This window comes from Magnolia sinica, chromosome 1 (genome assembly GCF_029962835.1).
Source record: "Magnolia sinica isolate HGM2019 chromosome 1, MsV1, whole genome shotgun sequence".
NCBI classification, from domain to species: domain Eukaryota; kingdom Viridiplantae; phylum Streptophyta; class Magnoliopsida; order Magnoliales; family Magnoliaceae; genus Magnolia; species Magnolia sinica.
Genome location: NC_080573.1, coordinates 23,266,950 through 23,290,953, shown reverse-complemented (window position 1 = coordinate 23,290,953; position 24,004 = coordinate 23,266,950). Strand labels below are relative to the sequence as shown.

General features: G+C 40.3%; 1 long non-coding RNA gene across 7 annotated transcripts; it reads left to right on the top strand.

The window, feature by feature from the left end:
- The first annotated feature begins 2,815 nt into the window (after positions 1-2,815).
- On the top strand, positions 2,816-23,641 carry LOC131243086 (uncharacterized). 7 transcript variants are annotated; one of them, XR_009169860.1, is made up of 7 exons: positions 2,816-3,387; positions 7,310-7,465; positions 7,820-8,159; positions 9,700-9,774; positions 22,193-22,319; positions 22,738-22,843; positions 23,106-23,641. It is a non-coding gene; the product is annotated as an uncharacterized LOC131243086 (long non-coding RNA). The 7 variants fall into 7 exon arrangements; XR_009169856.1 differs by having other exon boundaries at positions 22,728-22,843; XR_009169857.1 differs by lacking the exon at positions 9,700-9,774 and having other exon boundaries at positions 23,260-23,641.
- The last annotated feature ends 363 nt before the right edge of the window (positions 23,642-24,004 follow it).

Below are 24,004 nucleotides of genomic sequence, written 5' to 3'. Positions count from 1 at the left end.
CCTAGCTAAGATGTGGATGGGTTCAAAATGTGGTGCCTATCTGCACGAGGGCCATTTGACTGTTTCCTTCTTCCTTTATGTATATAAATATATATATATATATATATATATATATATATATATATATATATATATATTATGAGAGGGGAGGAGGGTGTGAAAGGGTGAATGATGTTTTTTTGTTCATTTCCTTCTTCTTCATTCTTACTTCATCCTTATTCCTTATTCATTTGTTTCCTTTATAGTTTTATTTATTATTATTATTATTATTTTATGAATGATGGGACTTTGTCAAAGAAAGGAATGTGTGATGGTTCCCTTTATAGTTATTTTTTTTTATTATTTTTTTGTTGGGTATGAATAGGGTTGTCAATGGGCCAGGTTAGGGCCAGGCCAAGCTCTGTCCAAGCCCAACTTGTAATTTTGAACATAACACAAATCTAGCCTAGGCCCATGACGAGCTGAAATAGTCTGGCCCGAGTCCGGCCTGGGACATTTACACAAAGCTCGACCCGAGTTTGCTCAAGCCCAAGTCCTGAATATCTTTATGGATAAATGATATTTTGGTGTGCCTCATGTGTGAGAGAGAGGGAGAAAATGAAAAAAATAAAAATAAAAATGAAGGAAAGTAGGTTTAGAAAAGACCTATTGAGCCGGGTTGGGTTTATGGGCTTTTGGGGAGCTAAGCCCGAGTCCGACCTAATTTACAATCGGGCTCCTGATTTAAGCCCAAACCTGACCGTCAAGCTTGATACACCACCCCAAACCCCGCCCAATACGTGCCAAGCTTGAAGGCCCATCGAGACGACCCGACCCATTAACAACCCTAGGTATGAATAGCAAGAGTTTGTGAAAAGTAGGGTGTGGAAGAATGTTATAATGAATGAATTTTTGTAATGGATGGATTTTGTTATGGAAGAATTCTAAATAGTGGGAGTTTTTGAAAGATACGAGGTATGGTGGTTCCCTTTATGCTTGTTTTTATTTTTGGTCTGATTGGGAATGATTGATGGAAGTTTGTGAAAGTAAAGAAGGTGTGGTGGCTCCCTTTATAATTGTTATGGATTTTATTTTTTTACAATTTTATTATTATTATTATTTTGCATAAATGTTTGTGAATAGGAGGAGAGTGTAGGTCTCTAATTTTTTGTTGTATGAATGGTAAGACAACATGGATCACGGAATTCACTATGGACCGCAGATATTAATTGTGGACTGGTGATATTCGGTGAGGACCGTGGACATTAACAGAGGACTGCTGATATTAATAGTGTAATTCATTGTGGACCACATATATTAGCAGTGGAGTATTGATATTCATTGAGGATGGATGATATTATTAGCAGTCCACTCTTAATATCAGCGATCCAAAGTGAATGTTGAAGATCCATAGTGAAAATATTGACAATCCACAGTGAAAATGATTGATCCACAGTAAATATCGATGATCTACCATACAACATTTATCCATTACAATAATTCATCCATTATAATAATCATCAATTATAATATTCATCCATTCCAATGTTCATCATGTTTATCCATTACAATATTTTTCAATTAAAAAATTCATGCATTATAACATTTTTCTATTAGAAATTTCACCCTTTACGTCTCCCCTTTCACAAACTTCCACCATTTATACTAAATTTTTTTTAAACAAAAAAAACCTTAAAAATAACTTTAAGAAAATTTAAGAAAAGAAGAAGGAAGAAGGAAGCCAAAAAACACCATCCTCTCATCCCATGAAAAAAAAAAAAACTAAGAAAGAAAGAAACGACTAAATGACACTCGTGGGGAGGAATCCATGTTTTGAACCCATTCACATCTTATGTAGGGCCCACTAAGGTTTTTGTGAATCAAATTCAAGTCATCCACATGTGAAGAGTTTTAATTTCATGTGATTAGTACAAGTTTAAGGACAAAAATCATCACAGTTGAACCACACCGAATGAAATAATTTAGAATTAATGCACAACATTAATGTATTTGTGGGTTATAGAGAATTTCAAATAGAAAATAAGAAAAATATAGTTGTGGAGTCACGATTGTCCAATTAAAAGTGAATGGATTGGATCAGACAAAGGTAGGCTGAATTTTAGTCTTTGATTAGAACGGACAAGGGTAGGTTGAATTTTAGTCTTTGATGGGCTCACATTTTCATCTTATAAACTCAAAATAAAAAATGGATTCAGAGCTAAAAAACTTATGTCAGGAAAGAATATAGAGGCTCTTTCCACGACTATGTCATTATACTAAGTTTTTAGAACAAAAAATCCCTCTGAATCCCAGGAGAAATCGGATTCCCTGTTGAGTTATTCAGTGCGCTTTTATCCCATCGAGTAAAGTCTTCTGGGCCTACCATGAATGTCTGCTATCGTGGCTTATCCACGCCGTCCATCTGTTTTTCCAACTCATTTTCGGGGATGATCCCAAAATTGAAGCATATCCAATTCTCAAGTGGACTACACCACATGAAACAGTGGGAATAATGATACTCACTGTTGAAACCTTTCTAGCGCCCACAGTGACGTTTATATGTCATCCACCCTGATCATGAGATCACACAGACGATGGATGAAAGTAAAACAAAAATATCAGCTTGATCCAAAACTTCACTGGCCCGGCCCCAAGAAATTTTCAATGGCAGACATTTAATTCACACTGTTCATGTGGTGAGGTCCACTTGAGCTTTACATATGCTTCCATTTTTTAGTAGATAAAAAACATAAATAAAGGTGGACCCACAGAGTTTACTCAGTACGCAGTCCGCTTCCATCCCAAAACGCTGAAACCGTTGTTCTCAGAGAGAGAGAGAGAAGAAATGGAAAAAAAAAAAAAATCAGAAAAAATGAAAAAAATGATAGCCGTTGGATTCGAGGGTTCGGCCAATAAGATCGGGGCGTGGGCTGTCCAATCCGGGCCACACATACATCACATCACACCACCTGATCATGGCTTCCTCCCACACGAGACAGCCCGCCACCATCTCAACCACATCCTCTCCCTCATCAAATCCGCCCTCGAAACCGCCCAAATTACAGCCCATGCCATCGACTGCCTCTGCTACACAAAGGGCCCCGGCATGGGCGCCCCTCTCCAGGTCCCCGCCATCGCCGTCCGCGTCCTCTCCCAGCTTTGAATCAAGCCCATCGTGGCCGTCGATCCCTGCGTCGCCCATATCGAGATGGGCCGGGTCGTGACCGGGGCTGACGACCCTATCGTGCTCTATGTCATCGGCGGCAACACTCAGGTCATCACCTACAACGAGGGGCGGCATCGTATCTTCATGAGACAATCGACATTGCCGTCGGGAATTGCTTGGATCGGTTTGCAAGGCTCCTGACACAGTCCAATGACCCGAGCCCTTGGTACAAGATCGAGCAGGTGGAAATTCACGCCCCGCTACTTAGTTTTTCTTGGAAATTATAGAAATACCATCGTTATCAATTCCTCAATATATATATATATATATATATATATATATATATATATATATATATATATATATATATATATATATATATATATATATATATATATATTTCCATTAGGTTGAATTGCATTGAATGTTGAATTGATTTGTTTGATGATTTTGGTACAGTTTTTTTTTTTTTTTTTTGATATTGATATGTACTTGAGGAATGTTCACATACATCTACTGTATCTTTCCTGTCAATGTGTCACTTGTTAGAATTTCTGAGCCGTGTGAAAGGTGGGACATGGCATAAGATCACCTTGGGAGAAAGCCTGGCTGATCAACTAACTTGGGTGGGCCAACTTTTGAAATGAATGGACATCTGATTGTTTGACTAATACAGGTGTGGCCCACCTAATTAGTAGATCGGCCTGATTTTAGCGGCTGGCTACTGTTGTGGTGTAGCCTGTCTATGGTACGGCTTAGATGTGCTTGCGCATGACACATTGGAAGAAAAGACAGGTTGTATGTGGAAGTTCACATACATTGCTTGTATATGATCACTTATCTATGCTTCATGGAGCAATTGGAATAAAATTGTTGTATCTCGTTTGCTTTGATTTGGGTATTATGCTATGGTGATGGCGTTATACCACGACTATGGTACTAGATACTCTCCTATTGTACACATGACATGTACCTCATAACTGAACCACCAAGAGGTGGGACCCACTATAGATTGGTCGTCTCCAAAAAATCAGATTGGTTAGACCATCCTGACCTCCCCCCCCCCCCCCTCTCTTTTCTTTACTTTTCTTCTTCTTCTCCTTTTTTTTTTTTTGGTAGAATTTGGACATTTACCATCCATTAGATGTTCAACAAACGGCTATTTAGGATAATAGTTTCAGCATAACATTTGCGTTATCCCATTTTTGGACTTTGGACAGATCAAATTTGAGGTACATGCACATGGATGGTAGGGCAGGTGCCCTCTTCACTGTATTTGTAGTCTAATGCTCAATATCCCATCAGTCCCCTTATTCATGTACTTTTATGCATGCGGAGTTGTTGTATGATAATGTTTGTACTTTGTAGATCTCACTGAGGAATTATTTGGATATTCAATCTGAGGTCTTGCACTGTAAATTCAGTTTCTTAATTTTGACAAGTGGGGCCTATGATTCCAGACAGCTGTTCTGTTGCATCCACCATCCGTGGAGTATTCCCTGCAGATATCCCGGGCTTTTAGCCTCTGATCTTGGGACTTTTTCCAGTTGAATCTGTACCATTGCTGTATTTCTCTTAATCAAAATGTTATGATTGTCCTAGACCTTTGGGCATGGCCCTTCCATGGTGGGATGCAACAAACTTGTGGTCTAGATCTCACAACCACGGACCACACTTATCATAACTAAAAACAGAGTGTACTGTGGAAAGCGTAAGGTCACGAATCCAATCATTCCTCATATGTCACCATATGAGTTTCATTGAGTTGCAGCGTCTTGGTGCTTCCCGTAGTTTGGAGTGGCACACAGGCTCACACTTGCGCATATGCATATACACATCTACATACATGTCTACATACTGGTGCATACAAGTTTCTCGCTATGCCTCTAGTACATTTGCGCTGAAGCCAGATTTTTGTTGATAATGAGCATCAGACACCATTGGACCATGGATGCCATGCTATATAAGTATAGGAAGTATGGGTAATCTGGTTGCTGCACTACGAATTTGTTCGAGAGATGGGGATTGTTATTTTCCCCATCAATTCACTTTTCACAATAATTAAAAGAAAAAAAATCATTTTTTTAAGGAAGAAGTTTATTCGATTATGTCTGGCTGTTGTTTTGGAAATCAAAGCCCAATCTTGGTGGAACGATATCTATTTTCTGCTAGTGGAGGCTGGGAGTGTAATGATTCACATGTTATCTAAGATTTTAGAGTCAATTTGGTTTGTTGAAATGGAGTCTTTGCCGCATGCCACCAGACATAGTATCTGCACCGTGTTTCAGAAGATGATGGTTTCAACGTATTCATGTTTGAATTTTCTTTTTTCTAGTAAGTTGGGATTGAACACGAACCAAGGTTGTGAACCATTGCATGCCTAAAAGAACTAGGAGCACTTCCCACTCATATTGACCGTGCTGATTATCGAGATAGATGTGGGATTTATATGTGACTCTTTTGAGTGCCAGTGGTCAGAGATCCTAGATAAACCATCTATAATTCTAGGAAAATAAACCATGTAAGAGAGACATGCAGATAGGAAGCACGGTGATAATTTAGGATCTTTACAACCACTCAGGCATCATGACATTCGTTTGCATGCTGTGGCCTAACTTGGCTGGTTCCATGAGTTTAAATTGACCGCTCTATTGGATAGCACCGTTGATGTTCAGAATATGGACTTCTAGCTGATTCTTGATTTTAGGGAGCTGCCTTATGATATATTTTGATGGCAGCATTAGGATGAATTCATGCTTAGTTGGTTTTGATGGAGTAGTTCGTTTTGAGATGCTTTGTTTCTCCCTGAGGCATTTCAAATGTGACAACTGGACTATTAGGAGGTTGGGCATGGCTCTAGAGCTGTAGTCCTTATACTCCCTGAGGGCTTCCTTCCAGAACCCATTAGAACTGTTGGTTTGGATGTATTATATTGATGTTATTATTGTTATTATTGACTTAAAGAGAAAGGAAAAGTAAAACTTTCTAGGTTTTCTATACTCTTAAAATAAGTCACTACAAAACTAAATTTCATTAGAACTGTGCCTATTCCCACATATGCCTTGATGGACCTTGTGAATTATTGCTGAACTGAACCTGTTGGTTTGGATGTATTATATTGATGTTATTATTGTTATTATTGACTTACAAAAAAGAGAGAAAGGAAAAGTAAAACTTTCTAGGTTTTCTATACTCTTAAAATAAGTCACTACAAAACTAAATTTCATTTTAGGTTAGCTGGCATTACCATATCTTGTGTTATATGGATTTACTATTTGTAGGGTTCTTTGTTGTGGGGTAAATTGTTTCCATTATCTGATTTGTTAGTTGATTTCAATGAAATTTCAACAACTATTTCTAACTCAGTGACATGATTATTGTCCTATGACAAGTCGACTTGGTATTGGTGGAGAGTGGAACCACTAGCCCCCATTGGTTCTGACTGAGTCATACAGGTTTCGGTCGCAAAGTGATTTGTACTCTGAAATTGATATGTAAAACGTTGCTTTGTGCCAAATACCTCTTCATGCTGTTTTGTCAAATGGTCCATCTTTCTTGAGTTTTTTGGAGCATCCTGATGGAGCTGACTCTATGGTACTCTGATACTTCAAAAATGAGAAATGTATCCCTGTCTATACTTCAATTTTAAGTGTGAAAGCTGTGCGTAAGTTGCATCATGTAATATCCACACATTGTCCTTGTCAGATCTGTGTATCCAATCCTGAACTTTGCTTAAGAGGCTAATTTGATAACACTGTATTGCTGGCGTTTGAAGTTTCCTCTTGGGAATGAGAAGCCATTAATTCCATGGAGTTTAGAACTCTATTATTTGTATTAGGAATCTGTTGTCAGGACAGGATCCTCCACTCACCGATTACCAATAGCAACAGAGAGAAATCTAGTGAAGTTGCAATGTAAACTAGGTTTCTGCATCATAACATGATTGAATTTTCAACAAACTTGAAAATGGGAATTTCAATTTGATACTATCACATCAACCACATGCAGCCAACTTCTTTCATGTATTATAGTTCCCTATGTTGGAATTTTCTAGAACCAGCTCGAACTGTTAGCTTGAAACAGGAGTCTTCTTCCCTTTCCATCTCTCAATATTGATTTCACTGTCTTTGAAGCTTATAATCTTTGTTGCTTATGTTATTCCAGCTTGCAAAGAAAGGAAAGCTATTTCTAGATATTCCTTATGTTTTGAAGGGAATGGATGTTTCTTTTAGCGGGATCTTGAGCTACATTGAAGCTTCTGCTGCTGAGAAGCTGAAAAACAATGAGTGCACCCCTCCAGATCTGTGCTACTCCTTGCAGGTTAGATGTATTTTTAAACTTCTCTGTTAAAAGCACATATTTGAACAAGAGGTTGTCGGAAATTTAAGATTTAATGACTTTTATCATATGAAGAAATGTACTGGAGCAACATATAGCACAGGTGATTCATGGAAAAGAGGACATTGATAAGTGGGCCCTAGAACCTGATTGAAGACCTGCTTGGATGGTCCTTAGGCATACCTATACAGATAGTGGCCCACTTATTTCCTCTGGCCGGCAGTGTAATGTTTAGTTTTTACTCTGTACCTGTCATCAATCCCAATAGATGTCTTATAATACTGTTTTCATTTACGATACTGGAAATGGTTTTTGCAATGCTCATTGAAATCACAGAGTGTGCAATGGCAAATTGGGACAAGAAAGATGTTCTCATTGTTGGTGGTGTTGGATGCAATGAATGCTTGCAAGAGATGATGAGGACAATGTGCTTCGAGAGGGGTGGCCAGCTTTTTGCAACTGACGATGGGCACTGCATTGATAATGGAGTGATGATAGCATATACTGGCCTTCTTGCTTATGCCCGTGGTGTGACAACCCCACTAGAGGAAGCAACAGTCAACCCAGAGGTTCTGAACTGACAAAGTCGAAGCAATCTGGAGAGTGAAGAACACACCAGATGCTGATGGGATTTGTGGCAGTGTTCGAATTGATGGGATTTGTGATGAGCTCTAAGGTACACGATTTCTAGCATTCTCTAAGAAGCAAGAGCATAAAATTTCCAGAGTTATATCAGTCTGGATTTTGGAACTAGACCTAATGTGGCTTGGCCTAGAGATTCATGTTTTGGTATTCCACATACATATCACAATGAGACCCACAGCTTGAATGCATCGTGGCTTAATGTGCGTTTGAAGGCATGTGAACAAAGCCCTAAATAACTGGCCAACATGCGATATGCATGTATAGCAAGGTATTCAAGAATGGTAACGGTGGCTGTAATGGTTAGCCTTATAATCATTACACTATAGACCAGTGTTTTAAGTATTGACGATATCGGCCGATATATCTTGTTTCCCACTTGTGCGATATGAAACGCACAAGTAGTGGTATATATCCCACATGTTCGATCCAGTGAGCATTTTTTATCATTTTTTTCTTCTTCTATAAATCAAATCAGTGTCAAATTGTTACAAATCCTTGATTTTTCATGTTTGGACTGGGAGCTTCCATTTCGAGATTTGGAGATGGGCCTAGTTGCGAAAATTTGAAAAAATTAAAAATTTCCAATTTCTCGCAAATCAGTTGCTATCTGTGTCCAAATATAAAATCAAACATGTATGTAACCTGATCCAGTAATTCTTCTTTTGCTTTTGAATGTATTGCTTGTGTTTCCACATGTCTTCTTACATTTATAAATTATATGAGCTTTTGTTGTTTACTTTCCTTGCTGTATTCTTTCCTGCCTGTTGCGGCTTTAGAATAAACTGGTTACCTTTCAAAAAAAAAAATTATAAATTATATGAATAGACTTCGAATATACTCGCATCAATTCAGTTAGACAACGCATAGATTAGGACCTCATACAAAGAGAACCTATTATGTGCACTTGTTTTTTTTATAATGTTTTGATTTATAAGTGTGTATTGGTGTCTTTTTTAACAATCATTGAAGTTTCATTGAAAAAATTGACCAATTTCCCCATGTTTCCCTATATTTCCAACAATAAAGATACATTGCGTGATACAACTGATATATCCCATGCGATAACCGATACGTATTTGTATCCTGAGGGTGCCATACGTAACGCGATACCGATATTTCGAACACTGCTATATGCCATAACGGCTGTTATGGGGGTGTTATGTCCTTGTAACGGTCATGAGGCCCTATAATGGTTGAATTCTTTTTAAAGGAAAAAATGTATCGGGCTTGTATCAGTACAAGCCCGGAATGGCTGTTACAGGCCCGTTATGGGTCTTTTCTCCCCCCAACTTGGGAGTTATGACCCTATATCGCATAACGGCACCACTTTACCGTTACGGCCGTCATGCAACCATTGTTGAATACCTTGATGTATGGCCCTCCTAAGGAGCGTGCTGCCCTGATTTTTGAGCCAGGGCACATTAAACCCAATGTCCACCTGATCAACAACTTGGATCTCACATCTGTTGGCATATATGGGCCAATAGGGGCTTAGTGTTCCTCACTACATGTCTACTGTTTCATTAGATTTTATGAACCACCAGTTCTGTCCTTTTCATGTTCTTGGTTAGGAACTTGTGATGCTGCTTACTTGAGAGCTCAAATCCAAGGGAGATGTATCATGCATGGGACTTTCCCTTGTTTTGGTGAGTTGTTTTGCCTGATATATGATTCCTCTATATTGTTATAAACTAGTCAAAGCACAAGTAGTTTCAAGTTGGCCACAGATGGCCTCAAATGGGTGGCTAGAATTAACTTAAAATGTATAATTGGATAACTTCCATTCTTATCTCTCATATCACCTACTTTGAGAATGGAATGCTTCTCATAAGTGAAGAGTAGATCCAGTGGGTTCAATTTGGATGGTTTTTGTGCATTCGCCAAAAGGAATTCATGTTGAATCTCTCATTGCATTTACTGGTAAGATGGACAATGCATGTGATAGGAATGTTATAAAGAGAACTGATCACCTATAGGCAACGGTACCACAACCGACGTTCTTGCCAACTTGCCCACTTTTGTAGACCATCTGTATAGGCCCCACCATGAACATCACCTTTCTCGAAAACTAGGCTGATCTTCTCACTGGATGGGCCACACCTATATGTTGAGTCAGGTCCTTCTGATGATTGGATCTGCCTTATTTTGTGTCAGGTGATCCTCATGGTGGGCCCCAGTGTTTTCATGGTAGTGATGTACTACGCAACTGGCGACTGGGTAGGAAACATGGTATTTTACCCATGGTATGCCAAAACGGTTATGTCATGGCTTTAATGGTGGTAATCATTACGCTTTATGGGGCCAAAACAGCCATAACGGTCCCGAAATTAGATTTTTTTTTTCTTTTCCGAAAAAAAAGGCGGTAACTGTCGTTACAGCCCATGACAGTAACATCGGCAGCTGTTACGACCACCGTTATTATTATGGAACACCTTGACACAACCATAACTCGTGGTACCTTGTCTGTAGGCAGTCAATTCTTTGGTGTAAATCATAGTTCTAAAACTCACCGACTCGACTCAGACTGTGCAGAGTCAACTCTACTCGATGAGATTCTGAGCGGAGTTGCTGTGAAACTCATTACTTGAACTGACTCAATGTCGACTTCGGTAAGACATGACAAGTTGACTTTAGGACTCAGTCTACTTGACGTGACTTGAACTGGGTCACATGTTATGATATTGTTGTCTTCTTTTTTTCTTCTCTCTCTTTTTTTTTTTTTTTTGTTTTTTTTGGAGAGAGAGAGAGAGAGAGAGAGAGAGAGAGAGAGAGAGAGAGAGCAATAGATTTCATTAAAGGCTCTGAGATAGCACTAAAAGAAACTACAAAAAGCGCACAGACAAAACAAAAGGAAAAGAAATTACAATTGCCTCGACCAGCCTTTGCACATCGCCCACTCAATAACAGAAAGCCAAACATTGGTAGCAACCCAATCGACCCCTCTACTTTCATTACGGACTCATCTTTGGTTCCTTTGGCCCCAATTTGACCATAAGCCTACAAGGAGACAAAACCTCTACATAGCTTGAGCATTTTTGTGAAGAGCTACATTGTGCCAAGCTGTAAAGAGGTCTCCCAGGTCATAGGACATAAGCCAGAACAAAGCTAGCAAAGGGACAATGAATGAATAGGGGGTCAACCGTCTTGGTCAAGGTATTCCATAATGGTAACGATCGTCGTAACGGCCACCACCGTTACCTTTATGATATGGGCCGCAACGGCTGTTACAGTCTCTCTCTTTTTTTCTTTTCTTTCTTTCTTTCTTCTTCTTCTTCTTCTTTCTTTTCCTTTTTTTTTTTTTTTTTTTTAAATTGGAATTTTTTTTCGAAAAAGTGGTATATGCCTTGTAATGGACTGTTTTGACCTTTACGGGGGTTATAACAGGCCATTATGGGGGTCTTAACCGCAGTTATGGCCTATGGGTCTTTTTTTTGATAATGGCTATTATGACCCCATAACGTGGAACAATTGCTACAGTTACCTTTATGTAACAGCTGTTACGATACACCATGGTCTTAGCATCAGACTTGCACATAAGGCACATGCTGGGGATAGGAAACCAATGTTCGAAATATCAGTATCACGCTATGTATCACACCCTTGGGATACAGATACCTATCGGTTATCGCATGGGATATATCGCTTGTATCAGGTAATTTATTGTACTTTTTGAGAAACATGGGGAAACAATGGGAAAATGGTTGAATTTTTTAATGAAACTTAAGTGATTGTTAAAATAGACCATAATACTTTTAAATCATAACATCTCAAAAAAAAAAAAAAAAAGTGCACATAATAGGTTTCCTTTATAAAGGGTCCTAAGCTATGTGTTGGTTGACTGAACTCATGCAATTATATTCAAATTGAATGCATAAGATTTATAAATGCATCAAGACATGTCTGAAAACACAATTAATTCATTCAAAAAAAAAAAAAGTAGTATAAATTGTAATACATACTCAACAATAATGTGACCGGATTGATTAACTTCCCACATCTCCCCGTGCAACAAAATGTGGATGCGAGTAGTGACTCGCTACTGAATGGTGCTTTGTGGGCTCCACCATGATGTGTGTGTTTTATCCACTCCGTCCATCCATTTTGCCGGCTCGTTTTAGGGAACGAGCCCAAAAATGAGGTAGATCTAAATCTCAGGTGGACCACACCACAGGAATAGGTGGTGATTGAATGGCCACCATTAAAAACTTTTTAGGAGCCACAAAACTTTTGGATCAAGTTGATATTTGTCTTTTCACTTCATCTAGGTCTTTGTGACCTAATCAACAGGTTGGATGGCAAATACACATTATAGTGGGCCCTAGGAAGTTTTTAATGGTGGGCATTCAATCACAACAATTTTCATTGTGTTTTCCACTTGAGATTTGGATTTGCCTCATTTTCAGGATCATGTCCTAAAATAATCTGAAAAAATAAATCAATGGCATGGATATAACACATACATCATGGTGGGGCCGACAAAGCACCGTCCAGCCACCCTGCCACCGGCAGTGTTAGTAGAGTCCCATAGATTTAGGAAGTTCCTGCGCTGGGATGATGGGTGGGGCTCACTGTGATGTTTGTGAGAAATCCACCCCATTCATCCGTTTTGAGAGCTCATTTTAGGACACGTGACCAAAAATGAAGCGGATACAAAACTCAAGTTAGCTGCATGAGAGGAAACCGTGGGGATTCAGTGACCACCATTGAAGCATTCATATGGCCACAAAAGTTTCGTATCAAGCTAAATTTTTGTGCTATCACTTCATCCCAGTGGGAATGGCCTTATAAATGGTTTGGATGACATATAAACATCAAAGGTGGAGTCCAAGGAAGGTTTCAGTGGTAGGTAACCCTTTCCCTAATTTTTCCCCTTGCGTGGCCCACTTATGTTTTGGATCCACCTCAATTTTAGTCGCATGTCCTAAAATGAGCTCTCAAAACGGATGAAACCTAAACACCTCCCAAATCCTTATAAGAGAAACAACTAGCAATTGAAATATTTGGACAAGGACACAGACTAGCTAATGCTGGAAAAGAGGATCTAAGGGTGGAATCACTACTCCAAATTGTCATTCCAAAACCTTACCCTAGTGCCCTCTCCAATTGCAAAGTTGAAACCCGAAAAAACGTTAGGGCCCACCCCCATAATAGATTTACAAAGGAAAGAGGCGCAATAGAGGGAGGAATCTCTATCCACCAACCAAGTAGAAGAACCATATTTAGCCTGAATAATGAGTCTCTAAAGACCAGAGGATTCCACCCCAAAATGCCACACCCACTTACCTAAAAGAGTTGACTTAATGACTTCTAGGCAACTTCTCCTAGCACCCCCTTCCTTGTAGGGAGTAGGGACTATTAGTGAGCGCACATAATGATGAGATCACGCACAACTGTATTCGTTTAAATTTTTACGCATAGATGGGACATGAAGAACATTAGAGAGAAGAAAGTGAGAAGAACGAGAGGTGAGAGTAAGACTACCAGAGTGTGCAATCTGAAGGGGATCACCATTGCCCAAAAAAACATGGTCATCGCCACCCTATCTGAACCGGTTCTTTCCCAAGTTGTTGTCCGTAATACCTCACAGGAGATTTGGCAATGTCTTAAACAAAACTTCTCCCAGCGATCCCTTGCCAATGCTACCCATCTCCGCTTCCAACTTCTTTCTATTTCCAAGTGAACCAAAACTATCTCAGAGTATCTTCAAACTGCCAAATCTCTCTAGACTCACTTGCCGCCATTAATGAACCCATCTCGCCCAATGATCTGGTGACTTTTGTTCTTCGTGGTCTTGGACCTGATAATGCCATGCTCGTCACTGTCATCCTTAACTTCCCTCCTCTTCCTACTTTCACCGACCTTCGTGCTCGCCTTCTATCCTTTGAATCCCAAATTTCCACTACATCAACCGCTGCTCTGCCTGCTGTTGCTCAGCCCACGACCTTCTTGTCATCTCCTGGTGGTCGCAACACCACCTTTCATGGTGGTCGTGGTGGTCGCTTTGGCCGGGGAGGTTCCCATGATTCTTCTTCTTCGGATTACTACCGCAGTAATGGTCGTGGTGGCCGTAGCCGTGGCCGCGGTGGTTTTAATCCTGGCATGCTTGGGCAAAACCCATCTTCTGATACTCGATAGTGTCAGATCTGTAATCGTTATGGCCACTTGGCCACCACCTGCATCCATCATTATCGCCAAACTCCTACAAATGATGCCCTTGCTTCAACCTTTGCTGGCATGCAAATCTCTCAACCTGCAGATCCAAACTGGTACCCTGACACTGGGGCGATCCACGTATAACAGGAGGACCATGATGGACCTTGATTTGTGAAAAATAAACATAGATGTATCAACTTTACTCTGGATAAAACCAAAGTCAAGAAGAAAGGAGCTGAAGCATTGGAATCATGCCCTTGGTGCGTGTTTAAGGCCATAAATGGCCTTGTGTAGTTTACAAACATGATGTGGATAGGCAGGATGAACAAAGCTGGGTGGTCATTGTTGTCAAATGCGATCGCGTACACGCATACTGTGGATCGAATTGCATATGCCATCATTGCATATGTGATTCAATCCACAATATGCACATATGTGATCGCATTTGACAACAATGACCACATACTGCATATGCGATCGCATATTTCCTAATAACCAGAGTGGAAGCAATTATTATTATTATTATTTTATTTTTTTTAATTTTTTCAATTTGGAGAACTTTTGCCTATAAATAGACACTCATATCCCCTCCATTTTCACTATTCTTTACTCGAAAGCTCTAAATCTCTTACTCTTTCTCTCTTACTTTAATCTCTCTACAATTATTTCAAGTGTGTTTATTTTTATCTATTTTGTAAGTTGTGCTTACTTTTTGTAAATTAAGTTGTAAGTTATAACTTGTAAGTTGTTTCAAGTTATCCATTTATTAGTAAAATTTCTTTGTTCGAAGTTTATAATAATTAGTTCTCTTTTAATGTAGCTTGATTGTTTTGTTAAAATTTATATAATATAATATAAGTAATTAAATATATCAGTCAATGAAACACTCACACTATAATGAAATAAGCAAAATAACTCAACCAATCATGTGTACTAATTAGGCAAGTTTTTCCTATTTTTTAAGATTTTTTTTTTTTCATTTTTTCCCTTTTAAAATTTTTTATTATTTTATAAAAAAATATGCCATGGCATATGCGAACAACATATGCCGATTGCATACAATCGCATATGTGATTTGACAACATTACAGGTGGTTGATGCATATAGACTTCTTCAGATAGAGAACCATGGAGAAAAGTATTTTTAACGTCAAGTTGACGAATAGGCCAAGCATTGGAGACAGCAAGACTGAGAACCGTCCGGATCGTAGTTGGTTTAACAACCGGACTAGAGGTCTCATCGTAATCAAGACCCGGTTGTTGGTGAAACCCTTTAGCAACGAGCCGAGCTTTGTAGTGTTCAATCCGACCATCCGAATGCCGCTTAATCTTGAATACCCATTTACACCCACATGAGTATCGTCACATTGTTGGTGTTCTTCAATATCTCACTCTCACTTAGTTGAATATTGCGTTTGCTGTCAATCATGCATCTCAGTTCATGAGTTATCCCTGAGGTCCTCACCCTTGTCACAGTAAAGCATATTCTGTGCTATTTAAAGGGCACCATTGGTCATGGTATCTTTCTAAAACATTCTAGTAGTCCTTTTAGACTTACTGCCTTTTCAGATGCTGATTGGGCTGGCTGCCTGGATAGCCAACGATCCACCTCAAGCTACTGTGTTTTCTTGGGTGCTAATTTGATCTCTTGGTGTGCTAAAAAGCAACCCACTGTTTCAAAGTCAAGTGCTGAATCTGAGTATCGTTCCCTTGCTTCCGCTTGTGCTGAAACTATTTGGATTCAACAACTCCTTCGAGAGTTAAGGGTTGTTCTTTGTCGCCCAACTGTTTTATTCTATGACAACCTTAGTGCTACATACATGGCATCTAACCCAGTCTTTAATCCATTCAAATGTATGGATGTCTCCAATTCCTTCTGTCACTGGTTTTAAGTATTGTCTTATTTATTGATGATTACACTCGTTATACTTGGATTTATCCTATGCGTCAGAAATCAGAGGTGTTTACTCACTTTTCTCATCTCCTTGCCTTTATTGAAAATCAATTCTCTTCCTCCATTAAAAGCTTTCAAAGTGATGGGGGAGGTGAATATGATAATAGCTCTTTCCATAACCTGTGTGCACAAAAAGGGATTCACCACCGCATGTCATGCCCACATACCCCTTAGTAAAATGGGCTTGCCGAACGGAAACACCACCATATTTCGGAGATGGGCCGAACCCTACTTATAGCTGCCCACCTACCATTTAATTTGTGGGTTGAAGCTGTTTCTACTATGGTTTTTCTTATAAATCGCCTACCCACACCTGTCTTGGAGTGGAGTTCTCCTTTTGAGGCCTTATTTGGTTCTCAGCCACGCTATCATGAGCTCCGTACTTTTGGTTGGGCCTACTATCCTTATCTTGGCAATTATATTCCTCACAAGTTGCTTCCAAGATCTCTTGAATGCCTTTTTCTAGGTTACTGTTCTCATCACAAAGGCTACCGGTGTCTTGATGCTGCCACTGGACGATTTTATATATCTCACCACATTCGTTTTGATGAAGCTACTTTTTCCTGTGCCAAGTCACCATTGAATCTGGTGTCTTCTTCTCGGCTGCCCTCCACTGATATGGTGTTCATTCCTGTTTTGCCTCAGCCAACACCGCCTATGCCAAAGTTTTCTTCGCGGTGCTTGGTACCTACTGGAGCAGCCCAAAGCCCCGTGAGTTTGCCCACTTGTGGACTCAACCCGGATTGCTTAACTGGTAGCACCACTTCTTCGGGCAGCACCATCCCAGCCCAGTCGATGTCTGTTGGTCCTTTGTTAGCCCATACGAGCTCTACAGTTGTCTCACCAGCAGGTCATGACATCCCTACCTCAGTGGCTCCACCTGCCCCTCCGACACCTGAGAGTTCTGCCCTTGTTGCTCCAAACCCTCCAAAAACTCACCGCATGGTTACCCGCTCAGATGATGGCACGCGTCGAGCTAAGGTTCACGGTGATTTCGTGACCTGTCATCCTCTCCCATAGGCATATGCGACTATACATTTTTCTCTTGATGTTGAATCATCCTGCTACACTCAAGCTGTTCGATCTCCTCAATGGCGTCAAGCTATGGCTGAGGAGTTCAATGCCCTCTTAAAGAATGGTACGTGGTCCCTTGTTCCAAGTAGTTCTGGTTCTAATATCGTTGGGTGTAAATGGGTATTCAAGATTAAGCGGCATTCGGATGGTCAGATTAAACACTACAAGGCTTGGCTCGTTGCTAAAGGGTTTCACCAACAACCGGGTCTTGATTACGATGAGACCTTCAGTCCGGTTTTTAAACCAACTACGATCCGGACGGTTCTTAGTCTTGCTGTCGCCAATGCTTGGCCTATTTGCCAACTTGACGTTAAAAATGCTTTTCTCCATGGTTCTCTATCTGAAGAAGTCTATATGCATCAATCACCCGGCTTTGTTCATCCTGCCTATCCACATCATGTTTGCAAACTACACAAGGCCATTTATGGCCTTAAACAAGCACCAAGGGCATGATTCCAATGCTTCAGCTCCTTTCTTCTTCACTTTGGTTTTATCTAGAGTAAAGCTGATACGTCTATGTTTATTTTTCACAAATCAAGGTCCATCATGGTCCTCCTATTATATGTGGATGATATTGTTCTCACTGGACACTCTCTCTCTTCTTCGCCTGTTTATCACTAAATTGGCAAAGGAATTTGAAATCAAAGATCTTGGTTCACTTCATTTTTTCTTGGGCATTAAGGTCAAATGTCAAGCAACTGGCGTGCATCTTTTTCAGACAAAGTATACTTTGGATCTCCTCCGACATGTTAACATGATTGATTGCAAACCATCCTTCACTCCTATTTCCAGTGCTTCACAGTTATCTGCCTTTGCTGGTTCTTCTCTACCTGACCCACATGAGTATCGTCACATTGTTGGTGCTCTTTAATATCTCACTCTCACTCGGCCAGATATTGCGTTTGTTGTCAATCATGCATCTCAGTTCATGAGTCATCCTCGACCTCCTCACCTTGTCGCAATAAAGCGTATTCTGCGCTATTTAAAGGGCACCATTGGTCATGGTTTCCTTCTAAAACATTCTAGTAGTCCTTTTAGACTTACGGCCTTTTCAGATGCTGATTGGGCTGGCTGCCCAGATAGCTAACGATCCACCTCAAGCTACTGTATTTTCTTGGGTGCTAATTTGATCTCTTGGTGTGCTAAAAAGCAACTCACTGTTTCGAAGTCAAGTGTTGAATCTGAGTATCGTTCCCTTGCTTTCGCTTGTGCTGAAACTATTTGGATTCAACAACTCCTTTGAGAGTTAAGGGTTGTTCTTTGTCGCCCAACTATTTTATTCTGTGACAACCTTAGTGCTACATACATGGCAGCTAACCTGGTCTTTCACGCGAGGAGCAAGTATATTGAGCTCGACTACCATTTTGTTCGAGAACGTGTGGCCACTAGAGGTCATCAAGTATGTTTTGTTGTGTTCTAGGGACCAGATCGCAGATATTTTTACAAAGGGCCTTCCTAAGCTACGATTTCATTCTCTGTCTACCAAACTAGTCAATTTACCACCATCTAGTTTGTGGGGGAGTATTAGTGAGTGCACAGAAGGATGAGATCACGCACAGCTATATCCATTTAGATTGTTGATCCTAAAGATAGGATCTCATAGCTGGTGTATTAATCTAGATCCTAAACTATAGGATCTCAAATCTTGTATAAATATGTGTACGCGAGAAACAAGAAATATATAAAAACACAATTTTGCTACTTCTCTATTTAGTGGTGAGCACACAGAAGGATGAGATCACGCACAGCTGTATCTGTTTAGATTGGGTGGCGTTAATGAGGTGGATGATGGTTTGATCTGTTCGATACTAGTGGAGAAAGTCAGGATTGGGTTCCATAGTTTTACCATCAAAAGAGGTTTTGGTAAGAGTTGGGCAGGGTGTGGAGCCATCGATGAAGCACCAATAGTTCTGTCCGATGAGGAAAGGTTTGATCTGGGATTGCCAAAGAAGAAAGTTGGAATCAGTTAGCTTGACAGAGACCAGGGTGGAGATACTGGGGAGGGAGATGGAGGAGAAACCAGAGGTTGATGAAGACGCCGGAGAAGAACCCATAATGTTTGTGGAAGACGCCTCAGAGGTGTTGGCCATTGGAAGAGATGAGCTAGGATCAAAGGAAGAAGAAGGGGTTAGCTGTTTGGCTTTGATATCATATAGAGAAGTAGCAAAATTGTGTTTTTATATATTTCTTGTTTCTCACGTACACATATTTATATAAGAATTGAGATCCCATATTTTAGGATCTAGATTGATACACTAACTATGAGATCCTATAGTTTAGGATCTAGATTGATACACCAACTATTAGATCCTATCTTTTAGGATTAGCAATCTAAATGGATACAGTTGTGTGGGATCTCATCCTTCTGTGCGCTCACTAATAGGGACAACACACCTTTTTTCAATTTAACAAATGATACTTACCCTTAGGGCATTTGAACAATGACATGAAGTAGAGAGGAAGATTGGATAGGCAGGATTTTGACAAGGTAAGCCTAACCCCCTGGAGAGAGTAACTTACTCTTTCAGGGGCTAAGCTTCCTTTCTCTTCTCTCCACAATCTTCTCCTAAAGATGGACTGCAAGCTTCCTAATGTAAGGGCATTTTCACACCAGGCTCGAGTGGGGTTGCCTGTGGGATGCAGAGGCACACTCAGGGTGGGTGACCCGTGTGAGGCGGGCTCCATCTGTGTGAAGCGGAACCCATATGAAGTAGGGCCCACGAGGGGGGGTTCGGCTGAGGTCCTAACCCATGTGATGTAGGGCTTGGGCTATGAGATAAAGGGATTAATTTGCCATGCTCTATCAGTTCGAGCTTTTAGAGCAAGTCGTTAATTGTCCTGCATCAAAGTTGTATCAGAGCGGGAGGTCTCATATTCGAGACTCCTCACCAGGGGTGATTATTGCAGGTGCATTTTCACACCTAGCTCGAGTGGGGTTGCCTGTGGGATACAGGGGCACACTCGCGGTGGGCGGTCCGTGTGTGGCGGGTGGCTCATGTGAGGTGGGCCCCATCTGTGTGAAGCAGGTGGCGGCTGCATAAAATAGGTGTTTCACTTCCCTAAGTAGAGAGGGAGGCCGAGATAGGAGGAAGACGTGCTGGTGCATAAAATAGGTGTTTCACTTCCCTAAGTAGAGAGGGAGGCCGAGATAGGAGGAAGACGTGCTGCTACATAAAATAGGTGTTTCCGAGGATTCCGGTACCTCATGGTGGGCCACTAATTTGTCTCTTCTCTCCAAACCATGCATTGTTGTCGTACATGTGTAGCTCTTGTGAATGAGTGGTCTAGGATAATTTAGTAACCATGTGGTAATCCCCACCCCCCCTTCTGCAATGTCCTTGTGACATCCACTTTGTTCGTCAGTCTCACCACCTCATGTCAGGACATGAGTCTGAAAATGAGGTAGTTCCAAAACTAAGTGCAGCACTCCACACGAATCAGGGGTTAGAACACCCACCTTTGAAACCTCCATACAAGAGTTTTGGATCAGGCTAATATTTGTCTTTTAAGTTCATCCTAATTGGAATAAGCCTATTAATGGTTTGGATGGTATTTAAACATACAGTGTTCCCAAGAAGTTTCAATGGTGCACGTTTCCATCCCCACTCTTTCCTGTTATGTGATCCACTTGAGTTTGGTTATGCCTCGTTTGTTCGAAGAACTCCTGACATGATTTTGGTGAAACTGATGGATAGAATGGATGTCATGCAGACATTGTGGTGTTCCCTACATAGCTTCTGCCTACTGGACGAACTTCCTGTAGGCAGGGGGCACATACAATTTGCCCCTAGATGGATTAGTTTCATTGACATGTATGCCACGTGGACAATTTACAAGCACGAGTCAGGTGTCACATTTTTTGCCTTGATATCATGGCTTTTTTCATTGGCGAGTTGTCAATACTCAGGAAGCATACAGATGCACTAAGAAATTATCCATGTGGTGTACATTAACTTAAACCAAACCCATTAAATTGTGAAACCCAGTGCCCCTGTTTGAATGATCCTGACTTCTTTTGGATGCTTGTTTGTTGAAATAGGACCATTGGATGCTTATCATTTTTAACTGTCCAATATGTCTTCAAATCAGATTGTCACGCAGTCAAGAAAGTTTGATTTTCTGGGAATCATAATTTGGAAAGTTTATTTGACTTCATTATTCCTGGGGGGGAGGTGTGCTGGGGGGCTCGGCTGACTGTCAACATAGAATGTAAAACTGCTCATGGGGGTTGTCCATTCCATGCCATTTTAACCGTGAATCATCTGAGGTCAAGACCCATGAAATTGACGGTGTCAATCAACTGCCTCACTGCTCACGCACTAGGTATTGAGTGATAGTATCCAATGTATTATATTTAGACTATTATCCTCAGAACGATGCTAGTAATTCATTGACAGGCGCCGGAATGTTGAGATGCCCAGTAGAACTCCAATGGCATGTCTTATTGGAACTTGAAATTCATTTAGCTTGTCTTAAGCTACAAGTTGCTACTGTAGTTGGCAGTGCCTATTGGCAAAGTCACAAATAGCTTTTTATTAATAGTATATCTTACCTGAGCCTGGGTCAGCTCACTGAAAAAGGCATGGTATTTTCTTTTATTATCACATAACATATTGATGGTTTGCATCCTGTACATGTGCCATCAACTGTCACATGTGAAAGGGGCACCTCCCAATCCGTGGTGTGGATTTATTAAATCATTTAAAAGCAAATCTAAACACACCACATTTCTTATTTTAACTTTCTTTTACTTCTTAAAACATCAGTTGCCCAAACAGTCCCCCCAGTGAATAAATTTCTGAAACCCCCTACTTGTTTTAAGGAAAATACTGAAAGTAGTGTTATTTGATATACATTGTTAAGAGTGTGATGCTTAATATGCAGGCACTTGGACTGCAGACGTGACATACATGAACTCAAATTGAATGTTTGCTGGTATTGGTGGAGACTTGTTTACTGAAGTCAAGATATTTCTCATCTCAACCATCCAATGATGTCCACCAACTGTTTGGTTAGTTATTGAAATCTTTAAAATTTTTGGCTTGTGATCCATCTATGTTGGGGCTTTTAATTTGGATGGTTTGGAACCTGTTATTTGCTGCATATCAACCATCAAGGCTGCTGAGTGCCTGAGTTTTTCTCAATATCCCTTTGTTATGGATATGAATTCAGTCCACACAGTGTGCATTGAGTGATTGGTGTGCATGTACCTCTCCTCCCCCATTTTGAAAGTTAAAGATAGCAGATATCTAGAAATTATTTCCAAAATGCATATATTTCAAAAGCTCAATTTTGAATTAGTGCTCCAATTCCTGCCCAACATTTTTGAATTGAGAGGGGTGCATCGTGGCTTGATGCATAAAATGCTCGCACAAGCTTCTCTTTTAAGTTATGTATACCTCCTAAATATTTCATTCAGATGGATGCAGGAAAGGAAAAGGCAAAGACGACAGGCAGCAGTGACAGTGGTAAAAGCATAAAAGTGCAGGCGCCTTCCCCACCGACCTAAGGCAACAAACTACAATTTTTATTTAGGTATTGAGATTATATAAATATAGTATCCTTATCTTCTACCCCTCCATTTTTATTTTTATGACTTTGCAATTATGTAATTGAAGTGATGATTTATATTCATGCCCCTGCTCTGGGGTCCACACAACGCATTTGTGACTCGATTTGATGGTTTTTATTTTTATTTTTTAATTATCAGTTTTCTCTTGCCATGATTGATAGGAAGAAAAAGAAAAGAAATTGGAAATTTCAAGTATGTATTTGCCAATTGCATTTTTGATAGTAGGAACACGAAGGAGAGGGATGGTAAGGGATTACCTGTGGTTTATAGCTCACATGCCAAAATGGCACATGTATGGGAGGTCTGGAGGATTTTTTAGGTAGGGCCGATCGTGAATGTTCCATGTCCACTAAATCAGTCCAATTCACTGATGTGACAGGCTGCACATATGGGGTCCACCTAACGAGTGGAACTTGCCATTGCAAACAGGGCCTGTTGACTTTGGGCACCATCAAGCGTATGGCCTGAATCTCACAAGCGTTGTGGCATGTCCTCAGTTCACATGTTTAAGCTCTCCTTCCGCTACTTGAGCATCACTTGGACTCTCGACAGCAACAGGTATCTCTCATTACAGTGGAAAATGCCTCTAGATTAATATCTTTGGGAAGAAACAAATTCACTTATTATTTTCTGATGAAAAGCATGGTTGATTTATAATACAAGCAACATATGACACTTTTGTTGTGAAATCAGTTTCATTTCCAACCATAACAGCTCTTTTGGACATGAGAAATTCAAGGAAAAAATATGAAAAAAAAAAACCATTATCTAACCGGTAGTTTCTGCACTTATGGTATTTTATGATTCACTTATGCTCTAGGTGAAGTTACAGCCCTTGATGTATAGGACTGGACAACATTCATGTAGCTGGGCCCAATTAGTTGGGATAAAGCTAAGATAGTGATGGTCCAAATGGCAAGTGAAATCTTAAGTAGATAATAATTAGAATATTGTGCTAGAAAATTCTTCCGAAGTGTAATGATTACTTTGTAGAAGTCACTTATCAAATAGCTTAAATACAGAATTTCAAATACACCATAAATTCAAGGTGATCCGGCTGCTATATAGGCCTAGAGCTAATCAAGATACAACCCGCTGTCCACGTGGCATGTGTTGGAAGCCTG